A 19,039-nucleotide genomic window follows, 5' to 3' on the forward strand; every position below is an offset into this window, starting at 1 on the left:
CCCCTCAGGGATCCCTCCTGCGGTGGCTGTCAGGTGGGAAGCCACACAGCAGCCTCCGCAATGTCCTTTGGAGTCGGTTGGTGCCATTGTGCACCAAAGCCATGTGTTCCATAGTTTCAAAACTACATCATAATTTTGAGTCATTCATAAACCTAATCCACACTTTTATTCCCAAAGAAGCTAAAAACATGTCCTGTGCTCCAAAAATGTAGGTTATTTGAAACATTTGAGAAATAGGCTTTTTCTATTAGGGCAAACTGCTACAGTCTTGCTCATCTAGAGGAGGATACTAAAACCACGGAGTCCGAATGAAACATGTTCAAAAGTAGATTTTTTCATATCTAGAAGCAAAAAACAAAAGATTTTTCAAAACCTACCCCCAAAAAAGTTTGATACAATCTTGGCTTGGAGAAAAAGCTCAGAAATACAGAAAACGACTGGGGCAAGTACCCCTCCCACTCTCCTGGCCCGCCCTGATCCACCCCTTTTGCAGGCAGGGCATAAGATAATTTCCAGAGAAACATGAATTTTTCTTTATCAAAGAGGGGCAGAGGTTATAAAAAGGTTGAGAAACACCTTTAGAAACCCACCGGCTGGAGAACTATTTAAACGTCACTAAGGACGACGTATTCTTCCCGAGAGGCATGCTTCAGGAAGGAGACGAATTGAAGCCTTTAATCTCCCTGGTGGTGAGCGGAGCCCGAAAAATCAGATTATAAACATTGCAACAGGAGCGCCCTGGTTCCCTCAGAGATTGCACCACAGTGACTGTGTCAGATCTTGGTTGTTACCAGTCCTCGCAGAACAAGGTCCTGACATGAGGGCTCACTTCTTTACACGACTGCTTATCTTACATTCGTTTGAAAAGTAAATAAAATAATAAATATTACTATTATAATGGTCAGTTTTGTGGGAATTTAATAAAAGTTACATTTGAAAACATTGCATTTATTGGGGTAACAACAGTTAATAACATTGTTTCGGGGCACAATTCTGTAATACTGCTACATCATTTGTATACTGTATTATGTGCTCACCACCCTAAGTCTGATCTTTTCTCACCATATACTTGACCCCCTCATACCCTCTTCACCTTCCCCCTACCTCCCTTTTCCTCTGATAACCACCACACTGTTATCTGTGTCCGTCTGTTCCTTTGTTGCCTTGTTTCATATCCACATACGGGGAAATCATATGGCTCTTGTTTGTCCTTTTCCGTCTGACTTATTTCACTTAGCATGATACTCCCAAGGTCCATCCACATGGTCACCAGTGGTAATACTGTATCTTTCCTTATGGCCAAGTAGGATTCCATTGTACAATGTGTATGTATTACATCTTTATGTAATCATCCATCAAAGGCTGTTTCCATGGCTTGGCCACTGTGAATAATGCTGCAATGAATATAAAGGTACATATACCTTTATGAATAAATGTCTTCAAATCTTTGGGGTAGATACCCAGAAGGGGCATTGCTGGGTCATAAGGTATCTCTATTCTTAATCTTCTGAGGAGCCTCCACACTGTCTTCCATAGTGTCTGTACCAGTTTACGTAGTTTCTCCACATCATCTCCAACACTTGTTATTTCTTGTCCTGTTAATAGTAGCCATTTTAAAAGGTGTGAGGTGGAATCTCATTGTGGTTTTGATTTGTATTTCCCTAATATCTAGTAAAGTTGAGTATCTCTTTGTATATGTTAGCCATTTGTAAGTTTTTGTGAGAAAAGGGTCTATTCAGGTCCTCTGCTCATTTTATAATTGGACTGGGGTTTTTTTTGATGAATTGTATGAATTCTTTACATATTTTGGCCATTAGCCCCTATCAAAGGTATTATTTGCAAATATCACCTCCCATTAGGTTGGTTGCCTTTTTGTTTTACTGATGGTTTCTTTTGCTGTGCAGAAATTTTTTAGTTTGATATAGTCCCATTCACTAAAATATTTTGTATTTTAGTTCCCTTTTGGGGTCAAGTTCATAAAAGCCTCTCTGAGACCAAGGTCCATAAGTTTACTACCTGTTTCCTTCTATTAGTTTATTGTTTCAGGTCTTATATTTGTCTTTTAATCAATTTGGGGTTAGTTTTTAACCCCAAATGTGTATGAAATCAAATAGCAGTCTCATTTCATTCTTTTGCATGTGGCTGTCCAATTTTCCCAGTGTGTTGCTCTTTTAAATGACTTTTCATTTAGTTGGGACATGTTCTGATATACCCATTTTTTTTCTATAAAAGCAGAGTATTTTTGCTTATACAAAGAATTTAATCACCTTCTGCTACTTTGGTCCCTTCCATTTGATGTTTGTTTCTTCACACTGAGATTTCTGCTCAGCGTATTTTCAACCCTTTATCTTGATTGTAGTTGCTCATTATAGCTAAATTTTTTAATTAAAATATTTAAAACAATAGAAAAATCACTTCTCTTTGGGCAATAGTAACTAGTTCAAGATGATCTGCAGAGCTCCGAACAACTATAGAAGTGGCAAGTTCTGATATCTCGTCTGCTGCCAAATTCCTGAATGTTTCAGGAAAGTGTATGTTATTAATGACGGTTCATAACTATGAGTACAAATTTATATTGTTGAAACTATCAGCTGATACTTCAGCATTTACATTTTAAAGGGAGTGAGCATGCCCTGGCTGGTGTAGCTCACTGGACTGAGTGGGGGCATTCGAACCAAAGTATTGCAGTTCAATTCCCAGTCAGGGCACATGCCTGGGTTGCAGACCAGTTTCCAGCAGGGGACTCATGAGAGGCAACCATACATTGATATTTCTCTCCTTCCCTTCCCCTCTAAAGATAAATAAATAAAAAATATTTTAAAAAATAAAGGGAGTGAGCATGCTGGAGACCACTGTGCCCATGCTAGGTTGTGGGTGGTTGTTAAGTGGGTTGCGACAAAGACCCAGGGTCTGGTCGGTAATGCAGTTCGAGTGGGGGTGGGCTCGAGGCCGACACCAGGAGCTCAGAATCTCCAGCTGCAGTGAAGGTGTTGTCGAGAAAGTCAGACAAAAGCCTATGCAGCTCGGGAAACACACCACACCTCCCTGGGTGAAGGATACTTAAGGACAGCGTTTACCACCGTTGAGGTAGCCTCACCGGTTAGCTGCCGAGGCTGGGACTGGCTGACCTGCTGAGCAGAGCCACCATACAGATAAAATCCTGGCAAAACAGAACAGGTGAGCTCGTCCAGACGCGGGCTGAAGCAAAGTCATGAAGTCAGTTGTGGAGAACAGAGAGCTTCTGGATCGTCTGCAGCAGCCGGTCTGTCTTCCCCTCACACCCAGATAGGCAACTCCAACTCTTTCCCCTGCACACAGATGTTTTATACCAGTGGACAGTTGGGGACTAGGCAACGACCGCACGGGTGGATCTAACTCCTGAGATGCGTCACTGGCAGTGGGTCCCCGACATCAAACTCAGAGCAGCTCTTTAAAAACCAGCTGTCTAGCTCTGGGTAACTTGTGTAAGCCATTGCATTTGTAAAACTCACCACTGGGTGTTTTTGTCACCTCACTGCCTTGCAAGCCAAGGCAGGTTCGCATGAGCCAGTTTTCCAGAGGAGGAAGAAAGGGCAGAGACAACGAATGTTAGGTGCCACTGGTGACTGGATACGGATTAAGGAAGAAATTATGAGATGGAGGATGAACTTCCACGGACCCACTACAGCTAGCTGGTAAAGAAAACAAAATAAGATTAGAATTTCTTAAGGCTTTAGTCCAGACTCAATTATTTGCTTAGAATAGTGAATGCAGGGAATCACTCTTGGGCTTCATAATTTTTTATTTTCTTTAGAACCTAATGAATCATTTCTGACATTTGAGTCTCCATATAATATAAAAGGCATCTGACAATTTGGAAATGAGAGAAACAAATATTCTACATATTAGTTTGTTCTCCATCAATATGAGCTGATAAAGTGGAGTATTTTCAGGATTCTGATGTCAACTTCTATATCACTGACATGACTAAGATTAATATCCCATTTTTCAATCCTTATGGTGCCTTGATTTCAAGAATGTACATTCTACTTAACATTTAAATACCTACTTTACTCAAAACACTGATACTCAGATAAATAAGGAATGTACCTGTCCAGTGAAAATGCATAAAAACATAAGTTAACCTCAAAAGGAAGTAGAGTCAGTCACCCCGAGGAAATTTTCTTACTAATAGACACAAAATTGAAAAGCATGAGGTGGCCCTCTTCATCAATTTCACTTCATCATTTTTTTTAGAAAAGAGGTCCATAACTTTCATCAGACAAAAATTGGTCAAGATCATTGTTTTGCAGTTTGAGTGGTAGATTATATTTCTAAACTATACCAGATGTCTATTATTTCCAAGATAAAGGAGCTGATAGTCTATTATAATTATACTTTAGAAAGAGAAAAATCTCATACGATCCAAAGTAACCTCTAATGATTTTAGTTTGAAAAACTCTTTTTCTTGGAGTACCTAGTCATAAATCTACCATTCAGGTGGCTCTGGCTTATTAATTAGAAAAGGAGAAAGCCTCAGAAAAAATAAAAAGTAAAAAGAAGTTTTAAAATATTAAAAAGCAATTCAAAATGTGAAAATGAGCAGCAAAATATTTCTTGACATAAACAATTGAAGTAAATTCAAATTCTAAACAAACTTAAGACTAACAGTTTTTAAATTACTTTTTGCTAAAGCCCAACCTCTTATGGCACTAACTGGTCCGTATTAAGCTAAAAGAGAGACAGACAGATAGATCACAAATACCAGATCACCATCAATTCAAAGCCATAAAGTTGCTATATTTTACCAGCAGTTTCTGAACAGCAGAATATGCCCTCTGAGTAATATGTTTTAAACATTGTGAGCAATCTGAAATGTCAATATAATAAAAATTAAGCATTAAAGGAAGTTAATGAAGTAAAGCCTACCTATTTGTAAGCAAGCCAGAATCCATTCTTTGAGATGTTACATATATTGGGGGTTCCAGCACGGGAAAGGAGAAACCATCTGCTGAATGTCACAATCCTATTGCAGACACTTGATAAATCTGCGTTACATGAATGGAGTCTGAAGAGCCCAGGAGCTGGGCACTCTTGGCCCATCTGGTACCAGCCTCCCTGCCGTGATAAAACCTGCCGCGCTTGCGAGTGTTCGTGTCTGGGCTCTGCGATGAATCGCCAGGGAAGAGAGTTCATAGCAATATTAAAAATGTGGGACTCATTTTCGGAGCTGAGTCAGAAGGTGGCAATGACCTGGGGAGCAAAGAGAAGAGAGGGGGGAAGGAGGACTTTGTCGATGCAGTGTATATACCGCATTCACTGAAACGCTGAGACCAGCTTGTATCCACAACCGGGATCTGCCTAGTAAAAGGGGTAGCACTGTGCTCATTCTCACAAACAACTCGAGTGGTGCCTGTCGTATATACACTAGTCCAGCCTTCTGTGATTTAATAAATGCCTGAACACGGGTTTTTCTTATGTATGTATGCATGCTGGGTAAGGTATGGCATGCATAAATCAAAATCTAGTACAAAATTCTACTCATAAATGACAGATTTTCAACAGTCTGACCTTACCCTTCAGTTAATAAAAGTACTTTGTGTTTCAAATACACCTATTCATGACATGCACCTCGTTTTATCTCGTTTCCATATGGATAGGACTCGCCATGGGGGGAAAAATGACAAATCTGTCCCCACTGAAAGTGTTCTACCAGCCCTCCCTCCTCTGCCATTCGTCTCCTGTTCCCTTGCTCCCCAACCTGGTGGCCCAGAGAGAGGGCGCTGCACTCGGATGCCACTGGCAATGACTGCTGTTGGCTGCATCGCCTCACCTGGCACCTCTGCTCAGCAGCGTGGACCAAGGTCTCTGCAGCCCGGGGCCCAGTGCCCAGTGATGAGCTACCTCTGTCCCCAGGACTCATTACCGAGTGAACACGAGGGCAAAAGTCTCCCGTGCCTGTCCTCAGTCCCCTCCCCCAGCTGAGCACGGGACAGGCACTAAGTGAGGCCTCTTTGGCTTCCCCCACTTGCACACGCTCACAAGCCCCCTTTGTTCCCTGCCCTCCGCCCCATCTACATGCTGCAGCAGCAGCGGCCCAGATGTTCTCTATCAAAGCCTGAGCCATGCCAGCAAACTTTGGCACGCATGGAAGTGCACTGAGTGCTGGCCCTCCAGAAATGCCTCCCCCCCTCTGATTTCTGCAAATATTTTTAAATGTTAATGGGTTCCACTCACCCACAGCCTAGAGGAAGGTTACAGAACAGGGCTCTGTGTGTCCAGCAAATTAGCAGCCTGAGGATACTGCTTGGCGCCTGGGTTCTGTCCCACCCTCGGGCGTTGGCTGGGGTTCTCTAACCTTGAACTGTGAAGGCCGGTTTGCCAGCACATAGCTTTCTAGTGACAAGGTCAGATGGGTGGTTGGCAGGGAAGTTGCTCCAAGCTCCGAAAAGAAAGGGCTCTACCTTGCTCTGATGTTTCTCAGAGCAAAAGAGATCCTCTGAGCATCTCCAAAATAAAATTTTGAAATATTTTCTCCCTCTTACTCATCCTCTTCCTTCTCATCTTTCCCCCCTATTTAATATCATTCTTTCTGGTTCAACACAGAGGCACAGAACAATTTTATGAGTGCACTGGTACTTTGGTTGCCATGTCCCTGCTGAAGCACCTCAGTGGCAGAAAACTGGTACATTAACAGAAGCCTTGGTGCAAATTTTAATCAAGTGGAAACTTGGATCTTTTCTATAGAGATGGGAAAGTGATATGTATTTGGGAGGACGAGAGTGATTCACGTTACTTGCACTGTGACAGCTATTTATTTTAGGGCCCAGCTGATTGAAAGCCACCCTTGAAGACTGTTTTTAATCCCGCCCTCATCTCTCACCGGTCACTCTGGGAGCAAATTGCTTAGCTGCTCACATCTAGGCCCTTGTTTCTCCGCGGCTATAACTCCCCTTGTTGCTTATGAGGTCACAATGCTGGAGGCAGGTAGCCCACGTGCCCTGCCCCCACCCACACGGGGAGAGGAGGACCTGGCTCTCAGGTCCCCGGTCCCGTAGCTGCGAGCTTCAGATCATCAGTCACACTGTGGTCCACAGACGTCACACGTGCGACCACACCACAGCAGTCCTGCCTCAGGTGGAACTCTTCTCCAGCACCTTCCAGCGAGCAGCCGTGCGGGGCTCGGACAGCCCCAGTGAGACCCGACAGCAAAGAGAAGGCAGGGTCAGCGCAACCCAGACAACTGCTGAGAATCCTGAGAAGCAAAGCCACCTACTGACACATCGGCCGAGGCCCTGAGAAAGGAACCGAACCTGACCGCCTACACCCATGAGATTTTTCTACTCCACTGTCTTCACTGGCGTAAACTTCCTGGTCTGTTTCCATACGGACGGGGCTGGCAATGCGGAAAACAATGACAAATCTCTCTCTGCTGAAAGTGTTCACAACAGGAATTTCCAAAAGACTCACCAGCTCCTCACTGGAAAGCATCCATGGACAGGTGAGTCCTCAGGTTCTTGAAACCCTTGCCTCAAAATCTTCCTCTTGCCCCACCAGTCCTGGACTGTTACACAGTCCTAGTCAAATCCCCACCATAAGAAAGCATTTTTAAATGAAACGTCCAATTCCCAGCAAACTTTGACCTCACCACTCCCCACTCCCAGACACCGCGGAAGCTCCGGGAGGTGGTACTCATAACCTCGGTGCAGGAAGGGCGCTGGGCCTAGCTCACCGACGACTGGCGACACGGAGAGAGCCAGCTCTTGGCGCTCTTGCATTCAACTCCAGCCTGAGATGAAACTAAGATTTGTAGACTCTTAATTTGATGCTTAAAACTGGGGAAAGTTGGACAGCTTTTCCAATTCTCTTTTTTCTCTAAAAATTATTTCTCTCTATTATTTAAGAAGTTCTGAGATCATTAGAAAACTGAGATGAAGAATTTCCATTAGTGTTCATTCTAAAATGAAATTTAAATACATTTAAGAAGCAAAATTTTACTTAAAAAGCTAGAAATATAAGCAGGGACCATGCCTTGGATCTCTAAATAAGTGACGACTGATTTTGTTCAGACCAAAATACAGCTAAAAGTTTCTGTCAACGTCAAATGGTTTGGGCTTTTCAGATGTGGAAAAACCTAGCACGCAGAGCTCTGCTCTTGGCAGTCTCTGCAAGTGTGACTCACCCTGCAGGTGACAGGGCCTCAGCACAGGGACTATCTGGGCATCAGGCAAAAGAATGTAAACAGGCAGCAAAGCAGAGAAGGGACTTCACTAAGTGCACGGTACGGATTATTCCCAAACACCAGCCCGAGCAGTTATAAATGCACTGTGCATAGAAAGGCACAGTGATAAAAAACATCCGTGTCTCACCAAAGAACATGACAATCATACACAACACTAAAAACTCTGGAGGAGAGGTGTGCTGGCTCAAAGGAAAGAACAGGTTGGCCACGGCCCTCTGTACACGCACCTCTGATAAGGGGGAAACAGGAAGCACAAACCCAGTGGAGCGTTCAGGTACAACCGTGCTTCTCAGGCTAAGTCAAGCAGACTTTAGGAGCCTGCCAAACTTCTTGTCTTTCCTTAAAAAGGGGGTCTGCAAGTTTGAGAACCACTGCTACTCACTCTACATCCTTACTTAAGCCAGCATAAAGGGAATTAAACATAATTGCTCATCTGTTCCACCTCCTAAGAATCATAAAAAGAATTAACAGTAAAAATAAATCCACAACAAGCCTGGAGTGCTGGAAAGAATAGCGTCGGTGTTCACAGACAGAATTTTCTAGATCAGATTGCGGCAGGCAGTCAGTGAAGGGCAGAACAACTGAGCCAATCCCCACACACAGAACCACTTGCTTCTGTGCTTCCCCTGCAGAAAGCACAAGTACTTTGTGCTTTCCCATAAAGACGAGTTTAACTCAAGAGTGGACAGAATGGCTGCAGGAGAAATCAGTGCCCGTCACAAGGCCGAGATCTCACAAAAGAAAATAAAGATCTCCTACCCCAAAGCCTGCCACGGAGCACGCCATACCTCTCCTTTGCACAACCCACAGAGCCAGGGCTCCTGTACTCGGAAGGAACAAGTACCATGACCCAGACTGATAAAATGTGTTCCCACGAGCAGCAGAGATCAGCCCTGCCCAGGGTCTCTCAACCTCCTCTGTGACATAAACCCCTCCGGCCAACTAATGAAGAGCCCCTTCTCAGAATAAAGTTCTGAAATGCACGCTATAAGGAAATAGGATTTAAAATGATGCCAATCACACTGAAATAAAATTCTCATATGAAATTATCATATGAAACATTTGCCTTTTTATTAACACCAAACGGCAAGATCTAGCCTAGGTCTGGTACCACCCAAATTCTGAAGTGGTGTCAGAATCCACACTTACAAATTAACATGGTATGGAAATACGTGTGATTTCTACCAGTGACAAAGTCACAGATTCTGCTGATAACATTCCTAGAGTTGTTGGCTACAGTCATAACTGAAAGAACTGCTAAATTTCACGTTGAGGCCAGCTAAAAACAACTGTGATTCCCCATCTAAATGAAGGGACACCGAATTCTACCCAGGGCTCCTGAGAGGTCTCTGGCCTTCCAGTACAGAACCGCTGATGCAGACCTTCATCTACAAATACGAATAAGCGATCGAATATCAAACATAAGAGAAAGTTAACCAAATGTTTTTAAAAAACACTGAATCCCACCAAAGAAGTACTTCCTGAGGAGAGAAAGTTACAGGAAATTGGAAAGAAGAATAAAATAACTACAACTGGTAACTACAGATAGCTTCAAAAGGAGAAGGTGTTAACTAACAAAATACACCAATCAAAGCAGGATGCTATGAAAAAGCAGCAGAGATTGTGGGAAATTATCACGATTGATGAAATAGAGGCTAAACTGAAGAACGAATGAGACTCATTCAGGCAAAGGGAGAAATAGCAAAAGAGCGAGAGAAAGGTACTTGCAAGTGTGTTACGTGCACATTCACAGGTGTGTCTGGTACTAAAGTCAAAGTGAAACGAATCTATTCTTGTACCTACCTCCCTCTGCCTACCTACCTACCTCACCACGAATTCTTTTAGCCTTTCTAGCCCCTTTCCAGCAGAGATACAGAGAGGACAATTTTTTCCTTTTTTCATACATGATTTCTATTAACTAAAGGCAAGAGCATAGTTTAGCTATATTACTATTTAATCTCCATCTTATTAATGGAATCCAAAAAATTATCTGCCCAGAACTGCCTTAACCTTAAAATTATTTACAAACTGTCTGTTCTTTTGCATATTAATAGCTTCACTATATCTCTTATTCACATATATTGAGTCTTACATAAATTCAATTACCTAAAAGAAAAACTTTAAAGTATTCAAAGAGATTGGCTTACTACAGTAATGAGTAGCCTTCTTAAAAAAACACTCAGGGAAAAAAAGCGCACAAACTCTTGATCAGACCTCCTGGGTTAATCCCAATTACGAGGTATGGCAAATTGGAGGAGTTAGTTACACTCTTTGTTCCTCAGTTTCCTCATGTGCAAAACAAAAGGGTGGTAAGAAGGTTGCTGTGAAGGTTCAATAAAATAATACATGAAAAACTCTTAGAAAAGACTGGCACAATACATGTTAGCTACGATTATATTAATAAATGTTTTCCCTGGAAGATATCTTTCTCAGACCGAATTAGCATTCTATCACCCAGGTAATGGTTTTGAGGGATGCAGCTCCAAGTTCGTTCAGGGAGGAACAAAAATTCTTCATGAACAACAAGTAACTCGTAAAAGTGACCACTTCAACATTTCCTATTTCCATTCAAGGCACTTATCCAATAGCTACCGAAGTTTCTCACCAGTCATTTGCTCCCTCTGAAAAGAAGACTAAACTCCTGTCGAAACTTTCCCAGGCGGACCACGCCCAAAGCAACAGTACTAGTCTAGCACATGTGGCCCAGTTAAACCAACCTTCCTGTTTAACGTGGACTTCTGCAATGTCCGGCGTCCCCGCGGCACATTTAGCAAAAAAGAACCCCCTTGGGCGGTCCGCTGGAGGAGGCTGGCATCAGGTGGTGGGAGGTGCCTGTACCCATCTCTTCCTGCACATTTCATATTTACTCTGGGTGAATCGGCAGATCAAGGTGCTGGTAGCCTTCCCCCCACCCCAACCCCCGCCCCGACAGCTTTTTGTTAAACATTACCAGCAAATCACTGACTCTTGTCCAAAAGAAGCCACCTCTGGGAAGTCCCTGAGTTAGAATGATCATATTGCACAAAAGAAATATGGTGTAAAAAATAAAAACCAAACAAGCGAGTTTCTACCTGTAATATTTATAATTGTGAATCTAGCTGTCCATTCTGGTTTTAAAATTTGAGCATAAATCTTTTCAGATGCAATAGTAACTGATGTGGTAATGAAATGATGATTCCACATACTTAATTCACTTGGAAATAGTGATATATAATGCATGTACTTTTGGAAATTCAGTCTGTTTTATTCAAAACCATTTAAAAGCAGAATATTTTATTTTGTTCTGGAAATTTTATAAAGGAGTTTTGCCAAAAGCATTAAATATTTGATTCTACTTGTTAAGATTTGCAGGAACTGCCTTAAATTTATTATAAAAAATAACAGCAACAGCAACACATTTTTCCCTTTCATTAAGGTGGTGAAAAAAAAGAACTTTAAGAGCTTTTCCATAAAAATGCTCTAAAATATTCCATTAAAATTAAAAGGCAACTGCTATTTCACACGTGGTCAGGTTTAACTATTCAGAGTTATTTTGGGTCTATCGCTCCCCAGAGACCAAACTACCTGAGAGCCCAGCTGTGCTCCAAGACCTCCAGAACCCAGGCTCCAGGGCTGATGGGCTGACCCAGAGGGCTGCTACAGCAGAGTGGGGAAGAACACTTCTTAGGGTCCTGCTCTTCCAAATCCGCAACCGCTTCTGGGTTCCGTCACGAGCCGGTCATCCCACAAGGGTCAGGGAGAGATCCACACTGGAGCGAGGAGCCCAGGACAAAAGCCCAATTCCAATCTTGATCGCATGTGGCTCCAGGTCGGCAATGAACTGAGCATCTTAATGGCAAGCAATCTTCCAAGGTTGCAAGAAATAATACTGTTTCTGTTAAAATTGTAAGCTTTCATGATTGTATTTCTAAAATGCTACAAACAATATGCATATTCATCATTAAATATTATATCCTTCTGGTATGGTTCTCTTTGCCTATTTCTGTTTTACAGCAATATGTCTGCTTTTTAAATATGGTTCAAACATTAGTTGCCAAAGAGATACATAGTTTTGTGCATGAGTAATTTATTAATGTACTTCTTAGGGTGGTCCATTCTATGTACGTTAAATTAGCCCTAGAATCAGACTGTTAAACAGTTGTTTAAACATTCCAAATATCAAGAAACAAGAGTACTCTATATTTTTCAGGGATTTACTATTGACTTTTGTGCTTAAACATTAACAATCCTTTGCCAGTATCCTTGTTAGGATCGCCCAGAACCCCAGCACCCAGCAACATTACTTATTTGTACCTTAGTATCTGATGCTTTTGTCTTTGGAATTTCATTTTTTTAAATGAAAGGGAGTTGCTAAAAAAAAGGTAAACTAAAAATTACAAGATAAAAGACCATGGACACAAATGATACTTAACTAAATTAAAAGACCAAAAGACTTGCCAAGGAGTGTTAAGGTCTTACTTCCTGAACCAATGTTAAAAAAAGGATACTGTGTGGGAGCATTTTGTTTAGTTTTCTTTTTTGTTTAGATTTAAGGTTAAAGTACAGGACTTAAAATCACACATATTCAGGGTGTAATTCTGATTCTTTTATTTACTAATTTTCTTGACCCTTAGTGAGTCACTCAAATTCAAGTGACTTCTGGAATTCATCAGATCTCCTTTCCGGTCCATCAAAAAAAAAAAGAGGAAAAAAAAACCCCAGTATTTTTATGATCCTACTTATACAAATATGGAATAAATGCTGAAAAAAGAGCAGTGGTGACGTACAGGCTAGGCCATGGTCTTTGCATGAAATATCCCCGTTAAGAACTTCTTAGTCTCTGCTGGAGAATAATTTCATATTGTAAAATATGGTTATAATGTTACTTTAAGTGAAAGATTTCATCAGCTTCACACACCCACTGCCTGCTTGCAGCCTCTGGCTTTCCTTCCACTTGAATCGAGGAAGGGGCAATTTCCAGTCTCCTCGCCCACACTTCACGGCATGCTCAGCTCCAACGGCTGGAAAGCTGCCGCGCGTTTATGGGAGCCTGAGGGATCCTGGAGAGTTGTCATCTTTCTCTTGGTGCACCTGGACACTGCATTCATTCCCCGCAGAGCACCTTGTTACCAATAGTGTGGAAAACTTGGACCTAGTTCAGAGAGGAGCTACTAAAATGATTAAATGACCGAGGGGACCAATTTATAAGGAACTCAGAAATGTTTAGTTAAGTGGTAATTGCCCCCAAAAAGGCGTGGTGACTCTGGCATTGCCTTTGAATTTGAAGTCCTAATTGGCAGAGGCCTACAGAGGCTTCTCTACTCAGCAACACTGTGAAGAGGGAGCAGAATCTCAGTCCTGCTTGACCCTCTGATCGTCCCACAGGCTGCTTGGGTGGCATTCACACTCAGTGTAAGTGTAACAGGGTGCAGCCAAGAGGGGGGCCCCAAACGGATTTGGAATGGGGTCCAGAACTCAAGGTGTCCAAGATACATTAGCATGATATGTAGGATGTGCTCACCCCTTCCCCACGACAGCTGTGAGTTGGGGGAAGGGACACCTGGAGCAGGCGCCATTGAGAGCTGTTTTGCATAGCAACAGCTTTGCAGCTAACCTCTGGTGTGGTCATTTAACATCTCTGTAACATTTAACATCTCTGTAACATTTAACTGGTTTCATAGATATGTTAAATAGCTGTGGCCAAGCTTTGAGACAGGGATAAGGGAGTGACTTCCACCCAAGTTGTAACTGGGAGGCAACTTCCCCATCGTTACAGCGCCTGCATGAGAGCTTGGAGATGACTGGCTCCACACCAGGGCCATGCCTGCCCATATTTACCATGGCAGCCCAGAAAAGCTGAAAAATAGCAGAGTGATAGCAAGTGTAGCCGACTGTAGGAGGAGTTGGAAACGGGGCTGCAGAAGAAGACTGGCACGGGGATTTAAACCCGGATGGGGCAGCCACTGTGGGGAGAACCACGAGGCTTTGGCAGAGTGGAGACCCCCTCGCAGCTTTGCCAGGGAGAACCATGATGTCTTACCAAGGTAGGGACCCCTGCTGCCATGTAGAGAGAATCATGCAGTTTGGGCAGAGTGGAGACCCTCTCACAGCTCTGCCAGAGAGAACCACACACTTTGGGCCAGGGTGGAGACCCCCACAGCTTTGCTGAGAGGGAACCAGGTGGTTTTGGCAGAGCGGAGACACCCTCACAGCTTTGGTAGAGGGGAGAACCAGGCGGCTTTGGCCAGAGTGGAGACCCCCATAGCTCTGCAGAGGAGAACCACACGGCTTGATCCTGGCTGACGACATAATTGATGGTGTCAATAGCCTGAAACTACTTCTTTTCCTGAGATATGGTACCCAAATTAGGGCAGAGGGAGAAGGAAGGACTGTGTGCGTCTGTGGGTATCCTAGGATTTTGATGTTTTAATGAAGACATTAGGTCACCACTTTAAGTCTGTATAGCTTTAAATAAACATTTCCTTTCCTTTTCGCAAACCTCTGGCATTGGACAAGTGAACCTAGTGGAGGGTCCTTTAGGCAATAGTGTATCATACGCCCCCCCACCCCGCCCTTGGCCCTCTTCTGTAACCTAAGGACCTCTATAAACACAGAAGGCAGCACTACTGAAACAGCTCTTTTAAGAAGGCTGAAGGATGTTTCAAGGAAAATCTTTTCGGGACTCAGAAGCCCGAGCTGGGAAGGGCCAGTCCCTCCGTCCTGGCCAAGCACCTGCACACACCCCATCGCCAATCCCCGCTGATGGGCGGCACCACTTCATCAGAGCCGCCAGCTGAACCCGAGTGTGCAAGTCTGTCAAAACCACACCGCTGGGAACATTAATTCCTTTAAGGATGATAGTTCTCACTTGGCCAAAGAGGGAAACCTAAGAATACCAGTAACCGTTAAGTAGGCTGGAAGAGATCAGGCCTCGTAGCAGCATTTCCCAAAATGCCTTCCAGGTGATGTTACTTATGTGTTCCTCACATTTTAAAAAGAGGTAAAAGTGGGAACAAATGAAGTTAGACTCTGTGTGTGTGTGTGGTGTTTGTTTTTTAACAGTAACGCCTCTCAGAACTACCCGTACATCCAAGTCTCCTGGCGGTGTGCAGGCACAGGGCCGCTGCACGCACAGACATTCCCACCACGTGGTCCATGAAGCTGCGCTCAGTGAGCAACAGTGAAATGTGTGATCAGCCTCGGCTAGAACCCAGGTCTGAAACGCCCCTTCACTCGTCTCATCTCCACACTGATAACCTACTGTTCGGTTACATGACTCTCTGGTCCTAACAAATGAAACAAAATGTGTTAACTAGAAGCTACTAAAGCTCAAGTTTGAGGGCCTCCCCCTTGCTCAAAGATATGGGGCTCCCCTGTGAGTAAGGTGCATGGATAGTATTGGAGCCTTTCTTCTAAAGGAGGGCCCACAAAGTGGTACCACCTTCATGCCCTGCAAAACCTGCTGCCACCAAGTGAGTTAAAAATCGCTCAGTGGGTTTTTGCCAAATTTACAACCTGTGATTGAAAAAGATGAACTTAAATTACGGTTATGACAGATTAAAATGCCCTTTGGATTACTGTGGGGCCACCCTTGACAGACTGGCATCCATCCTCCTGGGTTGCTGAAATGTTGATCTAAGTAAGAATTAAATCTAGATTCACTCTTTGTATACTCTTCATAATTATGTCACCTTCTACCATCTCACTTCTTAGAATTCCTCTTAAGACACTTATCACTGCTACTATTCTGTTTTCAAATAAAATCAAATAAAATAACATAAAAAACAGCACCTTACTCCATAGTCTTACCTCTACTCTTCCCCCTCTCAGTATTTTAAGACTATGGATAGCCACACGGAAATCACCACATTGTAAATATTAGCGCAGTTGGAATTCCTTCTGAAGACCATCTGAAGTTTCCGCATCAATTTTTCCCACAAGTCGGGACTGACATCTTTAAACTTAAATCTACAGTACTGCAATTTGGCATTCCACTTCAATTCCTTAAAAGCTTCATTTATATTGATCTTGTCTTTTGGAATTTCCTGTAGGCTGCCTCAGATAAAATAATTTCCAGCCGAATCTTCGTCCTATCTGCTCTCCACTCTGACATTGTGCCTTCAAAATCAAACCTTATTATTTAACCCAAAACAAAAACACTTTATTACAGAATATTAAATCAGTAACATTAACAGACTGACTTTGGTAATTCATTTTACCATGATTGATAAGCCAATGTTTAAGCTTTGACTACTGATCCTCAAAGCTTTGCAAATTTCTTCCAGACTATTCAAACTCTAACAAGATATTCTAACCACCACACACAGATATCACTATCCAACCACCGCGTGTCTTAGACCAATTCAATGCTTTGCTCTCTCATTTTTCACATAAGGTTACAGGCAAAACTACAAAACTAGGACTGATGGTGAAGGCCAACCATTTACCTTCATCCACTTCATTCCCAGCATCTTCCTGAGCTGGTGAATGTGAAAATACACAAAGCCCAAAATAGCAGTTGTACGCTGCCAGGTCAGCCCAGTCATTTCCAAGCCAAGGGGGAATTGACAGAAACCCCCTTTACAAGCCTAGTGTTTGTAAATATCCAATGAAATGACTTCATTCAGTCAATTATTTCTGGAGAAAGCTGGCAGAATAACATAGTAATTAAACTGAGGACTGGTGAAAACTGTTAAACAAGAGAGCTATTCTGCTCAGCAGTTCTAGCTAATGCTCTTAATGCATTTTCATTAAAAAATGCTTGAAATACTAGTACAATTAGAAGGAATTGCCCCTTCACTGAGAAACATATTTAAAATATTCCAGTGCCGATAGCACGTGGAAAAAGAGAAATTCAGTTTTCTAGTATCTTCTTAAGAGTCAGAATTTCTTAAGTATGATGAATTCTGACATAGAAACACAACTGTATCCAAGTATAATTAGAAAAGACGTCCCAAAGCCAAAACATCATGCAGTCAGGACTCCAGTGCCTGTGTGCTAGGTGTTCACAGTGAATATGCTGTCTGCAGTATTTCTCCCTGCCCAGTCTCCCATTGGCTCTTCCAACAGGCAACCAACATACCTTGATTCCCTTTCATTCATTCATTCAATACATGGAGCCAACCTATCAGGCATTATTCTAGTTACCTGTAATGTAGCCACGAAGAAAAATACCTTATCATGTATCTCTTCTGGGTGCCTATTGGTTATGCACTTGGAGACAGACCAAAGTTCTAAAACAAAGTAACCACCTGAAATCCAAAAGCAGATGGGGAAAATCTCTGAATGCTTTCCAAAGTAAAATATAAGCTGTTAAATTACTGGTATCACTTCGTTTTGCAGAGACTTGCATACAAATAAACGAAGCCATCTTTCCTAGTACCTGATACCATGGATACAAAGGTTTCAAAAAGGGGAGGGTGATTTGGGGGCTATCCGTTAATAAAGTCAGAGAAGCTGGCGAAAACCAAGAGCTTAGGAAAACCAAGCCCCAAATTTCCAAGGTACAGTGAAACTGTTTTAGTGACTAAACCAGCTTGTTACATTTCACAAATACTTCTCATTTCTCTTTGTCAGAATACATGATACTTCACTTGCAAGATTCCTCTGGATGAAAAAGCAAAATCTTTGGAAAATGCAAGTCACATGGGGTGTGAGATTAAGGACGGTCAGTCATTCGCATTTGTTCACTCGACCTCTGGGAGAATTTAATGAAATGTTTGCCAGTTATCTGTGAGCTGAGGATTACTGAGAGTCCGAATGGCAGGGGCCTTAAGACCACAGATCCTGGAGCCACGCTCCATCCGAGTCTGGGTACCAGCTGCATCACTAACAAGCTAGGCAAGTTTGCAAAACACTGATACCTGAGGTCTGTATCACATATGAGAGTGAGGTCCAAATTCATTGCAAGTTCAAAAAATGACCTTAAGTCAGGTTCAAAACATCTGAAATTTCCAGAGCTCAGGAAAACCAATCCATAGAGACAATCTCTCACCCCAGGGCACACAGGACTCTCACAAGGAACGTCTGTGAATTTAAGCTCGCAATAAAATATTATACATCATTTGAAGAAACCCATTCCTCATGAGGGGGAGCCAAAAGAAACAGATTTAGAACCTTGCAAACTAGGAATCACGATTTTACACAAATGATGTTACCTTGTACTGTGATCTCGCTCAGGCTTTGGTTCTCATTCAGGGCTAACAAAACCTCTAAAATACCCTAATATCCATGTCTATTAAGAATATTGATAACACTTGAAACTCACCTCGTGAGCTAAATTTTGTAAAACTTAACAGGGGCCACACATGGTTCAGTTTTATTTGAAGAATTAGAAGCTTAGAGTCTAATTGGGGACCTTAACTATCAGACTGCTCCTACTTTGGAGCCAATCTGCATCTCACATTCACAGATCTCGTCTACGTTCAAAAACCTGGATTAAAATCCCCGCCAAACCTTTTGGGTTGCACTGTAAGTTTTAAATGCTGGGGAAAATGAGGCCACGTTTAAGATGAAGGGCGTGTGCACACCTAGATTTCAGAAGTCACTTTAAAGTTTAAAAGCTCAAAGGTTGTAAGAGAAATGCCAAACATAGTTCCCCTTCTGACCACCTATATCTAAACCTGAAATACTTATTTCAACACTTTTCTTGGTGTGGTATTTTCAAACTACTCCTTTTTTTTTCAATTTCTTTAAAAATACTAACACACTAACAAAACGTAAGCCAAAATAAAAGGTGTTTGCATCTTTTCGACCTCGAAATCTTGCGAGCAATCAACAACCTGAGAAGCCAGAGACGTTCCGCGCCCAAGGCAGAACCGAAGACATCCGGACCTCAGC

Source organism: Sturnira hondurensis, unplaced genomic scaffold, assembly GCF_014824575.4.
Source record: "Sturnira hondurensis isolate 20B ecotype Veracruz unplaced genomic scaffold, ASM1482457v3 Scaffold0022215, whole genome shotgun sequence".
NCBI lineage: Eukaryota > Metazoa > Chordata > Mammalia > Chiroptera > Phyllostomidae > Sturnira > Sturnira hondurensis.